Source organism: Haemaphysalis longicornis, unplaced genomic scaffold (assembly GCF_048455015.1).
Source record: "Haemaphysalis longicornis isolate Haplotype H1 unplaced genomic scaffold, Haemaphysalis longicornis Haplotype H1 scaffold_8, whole genome shotgun sequence".
NCBI classification, from domain to species: domain Eukaryota; kingdom Metazoa; phylum Arthropoda; class Arachnida; order Ixodida; family Ixodidae; genus Haemaphysalis; species Haemaphysalis longicornis.
In genome coordinates this window covers 33,015,609-33,021,608 of record NW_027526445.1, presented here as the reverse complement: position 1 = coordinate 33,021,608, position 6,000 = coordinate 33,015,609, and the positions used below count along the sequence as shown (strand labels likewise).

At 50.6% G+C, this 6,000-nt stretch overlaps 1 protein-coding gene across 1 annotated transcript in view; it reads left to right on the top strand.

Annotated features, from left to right (window-relative positions):
• The first annotated feature begins 2,346 nt into the window (after positions 1-2,346).
• Positions 2,347-6,000, top strand: part of LOC144149456 (semaphorin-2A-like) — a 56,417-nt gene continuing 52,763 nt past the window's right edge. The window contains exon 1 of the mRNA XM_077681028.1: positions 2,347-2,571. The gene's annotated coding sequence lies outside the window, so the exon portion shown is untranslated. The remainder of the gene's footprint in view (positions 2,572-6,000) is intronic.

The following is a 6,000-nucleotide window of genomic DNA, read 5'->3' as shown; positions in this document are numbered from 1 at the left end:
TTTTACTAGCTTGCCCTTTCTCCGTACCATCTCTAACCGCTGGGCAAACGCGTCCCACTTTGTTTTTGGCAGAAAAAAACCACATTCGAGTTGTACTCGGCGGCGGCTTTTTTTGAGCCTGTGAGACAGACCGTGCACATACGGGATTACCGACATGCTCTCGCTCTTATTTTGGGCGCCTTTTTCCTCCTCCTTGTCCTCCCTTTGTACTCGCTTTAGAAGCCTTTCGCTAACTGTTAGCAGCACCGTCGTTGTATACCCTGCCTTTTCAAGACGGTGTCTCTGCTCACTGAACGCTTCCTTCATTCTCTGTTGGCAAGTTTTGTCAAGAGCGGATTCTAGACACCCCATTACTATCCCAATCTTCACAATCCTTGAGTGGCCGGACGTGTACTCTAGGAGGGGGTTTTCTGTGCCTGGTGAATACTGCTAGCACATGTGGTGTTCTTCAAAGGTGAACTGCACATCTAGGAATTGTAAGCAGCTTCTCCTTTGGCATGTCATATGGGAAGTATCTACTTAGGCCAAGTGGTGACCCCAGATCCCAACCATGAGGCAGAGATAATTAGAAGAATCAGAATGGGGTGGGGTGCATATGGCAGACATTCCCAGATAATGAATAGCAGCCTACCATTGTCGCTGAAGAAGAAAGTGTATGACAGCTGCATATTACCGGTACTCACCTACGGGGCAGAAACTTGGAGGCTGACTAAGAGGGTTCAACTTAAATTGAGAACGACTCAGCGGGCAATGGAGCGGAAAATGCTAGGTGTAACATTAAGGGACAAGAAGAGAGCGGAGTGGGTCAGGGAGCAAACTGGTGTTAAAGACATATTGGAAGAAATTAAGAAGAAGAAATGGACGTGGGCAGGGCATGTAATGCGAAGGCAAGATAACCGCTGGTCGTTAAGGGTAACAGAGTGGATCCCTAGAGAAGGCAAGCGCTGCAGGGGGCGGCAGAAAATTAGATGGGCAGATGAGATCAAGAAGTTTGCGGGGATAAATTGGTCACGGTTGGCACAGGACCGAGGTGATTGGAGAAGACTGGGAGAGGCCTTTGCCCTGCAGTGGGCGTAGATAGGCTGGTGATGATGATGATGATGATGATGATGATGATGATGATGGGAAGTTTAGCCCTCCGCGTTTTACGGGGAATACGACAACGGATTTTCACCATCAAGATAGGACTACAAGAGACATAGTGGAAGCCAGGAAAATGGCGAAAATAAAGGGAACATGCATAAGTCAACCTTCAGTAGCCCTGTCCGATAAGGAAATTAAGTCGTTAGACGACATGAGATAATGAAGTGTAAAGAGCCCTTTCTTGTGTTTGTGTGTATGACGTGTTACGTACACATTTTATCATGCGCTGGTGTTGTCAAAGAAGGTATATGTGTGGTGTGTGATGAATAAAAATCCATTTGTTAGTCTGCGCTGGTCTTGGCGTCTTTTTCGTTCAGCCCTCGTTTTTTTTTTTTTTTTGTGCGCTCAAGTTACAGTCATGGACACCAGTGAATGGGAAATGTTCTGGTGAGGTTTCGGATGAAATGATCTTCTTCAGTGATTCTGGAGAATGTCTGGAAAAATGCTCCGGAACTTTTCAGAAGCTTTCTGACACAGTTCCCTTTGTTTTTATGTTTGTTTTGTTCTGGCCCCGTAATAAATAGGGTTCGCCTACGCCGAGACAACTCTTCATGTGGAACTTAACGCGAATTTTGTTATCAAACCACACAGACACATCGCTACACACTTCATCACCCCCCCCCCCCCTCTCGTTCACCGAAAACAGCACAAGCGCGTTCTGCGTGTGCGCGCACGAAGAAAATCGGCTGTGCTTCGTCCTCAGTCGGTCACTCTGCGACCTCCTTAAGGCATTGGCGTTAAGGAGGTAACCGAGTGTCTTCGAGAGGTCTTCGGGAGAGGACCACCGGGAAGCCTGCTTACAAGCCACCCAAGACGGTGCTCGGTGGACTGGTGAACGGATGCTTCCGCCGGAAGGGATAAAAAACCAGTAGTAAACACAGAAGAAAACGACGGGAAAATCTGGTTTTCTTGTGTGGCCTGCGTTTTCCGCTGGTTTTTCATCCGTTCATACATGCACCAACTAGCCCAGTTCAACGCCTTGGTCCACTGGAAGCCTTTTCAGAAGAGAAAACAAGGCTGTTCGTTCGTTTTCTTGTTCACCTGATTTTTTTGGTCGTAATGTGCATCTACTGCCATATTGGCGGTTGGCAAATAGAGACAATTACCGCTCTCTTGATTCGTTCGTTGAAAATTTTGTTTCACTGTCGTGACTGTATATAGCGCGCAAGCTACTAAAATATCTCGATTTCAATGGTGTATGTATTTTTGAAGCTCAATTTTGTGTGCACCTGACGCCTCTTACTGGGCTTCTCTGTACAGACGATGTGCCCGTGCCAGAAACTTCATCTGTCGTTGGGCTAAGCATCTTAGATTTGCCCAACGAGTACGCCTTCTACCGGACGGCCGCATACGACAGCTCGAACAGGAATGAGCCACTGCACGACTACCTCCGCACCACCACGTCCGAAGTAACCATCGCTCTCAACCGTAAGCATCGCCATGTGCTATGCCCAGTGCCTTAACGAAGGGCGAGAGAAGACAGAGCGAGAGAGAGGGAGAGATAGAACTTTGTTGTACATGGTTCACGTTTTAATGGTGGAGTTCGGTTGGCGGCGGTGGAGTTACAGCAGGGCAATGAAGGTGCGGCAATGGCATGTGACGATGAAGGCGGCTTCGTATCTAACACAAAAGTTATGTGATCCAAGAGTTGGGGCCATAACGTTGCACGGAGGTGTACAGGGGTGACAAGGCTCGCTCATGAGTCGGGGACGTTGAGGGGGAGAGTGGGAATGGCATAGGTAGTGTAGCGAATGAGTAACGCGAGGACAGGGCCAGAATGTGAGTCGGATGTTGGGGTAACCACCGCACCACTGACACTTTGGGAGGTCCGGGCGGTTGAGTATTCGCTGTTGGAAAAGGCCGCAGGGTCGAGAGTTTGCGTTTGACGGATATAGGCGGCTTGGCGGGGTGGGAAGTGCGGCGATGGTGGCGGATTAAGGCGGCGGGAGAGTGAAGGAGTTAATTCAGTTTCTGCTGCCTCAATTTAAGATGGGTAGCGCTCGTCTCGGGTCGTAATCCTCCGGCCAAGGACGAGGGTTGCTCGGCGAACTGTCGCGAGCAGGGTTATAGCCTTTTTCGTTGCCGTCTATGCCTTGGTGGCCGGGGATCTCTTGCAGAAGTACATTAAGTCCGGGGTATTGATGCACGTAGGTGTTTAGCTGCCCATGAATGTGTGCGTGGGTAGCCTGTTGTAGGCAGCATCACGGAGCGCGCCCTGGATGTCCACTAGGAAAGCATGCAAACCAATAGTCTCTCTTAGGAGTATTTGGAGCAACGTCGTCGTAGACCACACGTGGTGGGCAGGCATGGAGGTGAACGCAGACGACGAAAAGTACAGAAATGAGGACCCAAAACACAGCAAAAACAGTCTCTATGGTAAACACGACACCGGAATGCCAATTTGTGCGGCGGCCCTATTTTGGGCGTGAAACAACGATGCGCACTCAGATTTTCTTGTTAGTTTCTTATGTCTGTTAAAATTTACCGACACGATTCATCTCCGATGATCGACTTTACATGCGTCAGCATGCGTCAGCACGTGTGCTTTTACGAATGAGCTGTACAGTTCACTTACCGTGAATACTTCAATAGCGGGCAGTTATTCAGCTGCGAGCTCACCCATGGAGTTTCCGCACATTGCAGCGCAGCCAGCCCACCAGTAGGACTCCTTATGTTAGTGCATTCCGGTGACGCATAGTTCTACGATACTTCGTTGTAGCTGAGACCCTCGTGCGTAATCGCACTCCCGGTGCGCGGCTCACGGGAAAGAACCTTGTGTGCCTGACACAGTGGGAGGGTTGTGCGCAAAAGCCCATGATTTCAAAAGCGCCGTCTCAATTTCTTTTTATTGCGCTATTTTGCGATAGGGCATCAAAGGAATGTAAAGATAAAAGAAAAGGAAAGTGACGGGATGAAGCGGCTTCGTGCACTACAGAATGCCGTATAGATCAGTCTCAAGTCCAAGATTGTAAAGAGGACCATGCATCCACCGATGAATATCGGGAGGACGGCCTGGGCGATGTCCTGAGGCTACCATGTGCCGGATTCGGGCTGGTTGGAGTCCTGCACATGTCAGCAGGAGGTGGTCCAATGCCGCTTCCGAAGCGGGAGCAGGGCAGTAGGGACAGGTTTCATAAGTCACTGCAAGGCTAGAAGTCCATGCTGCACAAACAGCAGGTGTCAGTGCAACGCCCAGGAGAATTCTCCGGAGCGTGACCTCCTCGCGGAGGGGTAGGCCGCCAGGAAGGACAGTACCACTCGGAGGAAGAAGGGCACGCGTGGAGTGCCGAAGAGACTCTTGCGATTAGAGGAGCGTCCTGCAGGGACAACTGCAGAAGTGGGAGCGGGTACATAACTTGCGGAGGACGAGCAGCCAAGTTGGCCTCAACGTGAGTGTGCGGGCTAAGGTGTGCCCAGACGATGCGAATAGGGCACGGGAACGCTTTCAGCATCCGGTGCATGCACCTCGCATGTAATGACCAATGTGCTGTCTACACGCCGTATCTCTCGCGTAGCCTGTGTTTGCCTGTGTAGATGATCAGGCAAAGCGGAGGGGCAAGGCAACGACGTGGGTCTAGTGCACACAAGCCATCACGGATGGCGACGAGCTCTGTCAAAACGAAGAAAGTGGTGCCTCCGTAGCATAAGCGCATGTCTTGTTTACAGAAGTCATAGTAGGGCAAACTAAGCTCGTGTGGATGAGGCCATTGTACACCCATGCATCTACATGGGCATGGAGACCATCTGGTGTGTCGATCGTGAGAGGGGGGTTGTTCTGCTGCACTGGGCGAATACTTTTTATACGTCCGAGGGGCCGGTTGTCGGTGGCCTGTGGACGTTGCCATGGCGGCGGCTCAGCTGGACGTAGTATCAGACGTGATGCGAGGTCATAGCAGTGCGCTAGTGCGGCGGTGGCAGGAATCGAGGCCCCGCTCTGTAGGCCCCGTGGTGGAAAGCCCCGTTTTCGAATACCCCGTACTCACAAGTCCCTGACACATTTGCCCTGAGCCGATTGCACCGTGGCGAAAGAAAGATCCGCTCTTTAAGTGCCGTACTCATGCTCTGAGCCCACTGTATTTTATCTTTTTTTCCCTTTTAACAGCGGAGCTTTTTAAGCGTGCGTTTCATCCGTGTCTGGCGTCGCTCGAAATTCGGAGCAGCAAAGAGGAGAGGGGGATATGCTAGGCTATGAAGTGGGAGGGGAAATGGCAAGGATTCAAGAAGCCGATGGAGTGAGCGCGTCAAGAGAAAAACGATTCCCGTGGTGGTAATGGAACCTGGGTCCCCCGCGTTATGACAGCGCCATCTATCCGAATGCGCTATCACCGCTTTCGCGGCGCCGAGAATTTCTTTTGTGTTCGTAGCGCGGGCGCTGGCTTTCGACTTTGGCTGGGTTGAAGTGGACAGATGTATGGGTGGGGTGGCGCGCTTCGGGGATTGGCTGCGCCTAGTGATGACGTAAGCGCTGACGTGCCGGTGTTCTAGTTGAGGGAGACGACGTGCGCTAAGAGACATCAGTGTCCTATCTACCGATAAGATGGCCATACCTAAGAAAGGCCAAGTTACAGCTAGTGAAAACCACTAGCTCCGCTGATTCCTGAGTCTTCGCATCTTCATTCTGAACGTAGCCGAATTTTTTTTTTTTTTTGCTTCGTAACTTTTCTGTGCGGCTTATGAAAGGAGAAGTAAAGATGGGAGAAGCTAGAAAAGTAAGTAAAATTGAACTTTGACCCACGTTGCTGACTCGTCCATCGGGCAATATTTTCGCCCTGTAGGAGTTCATGGATTGCAATAATCAATTTAGTTCATAATGTTGATCCTACATGTTTGCATGGTATAGATTGCAGCCACCCACAA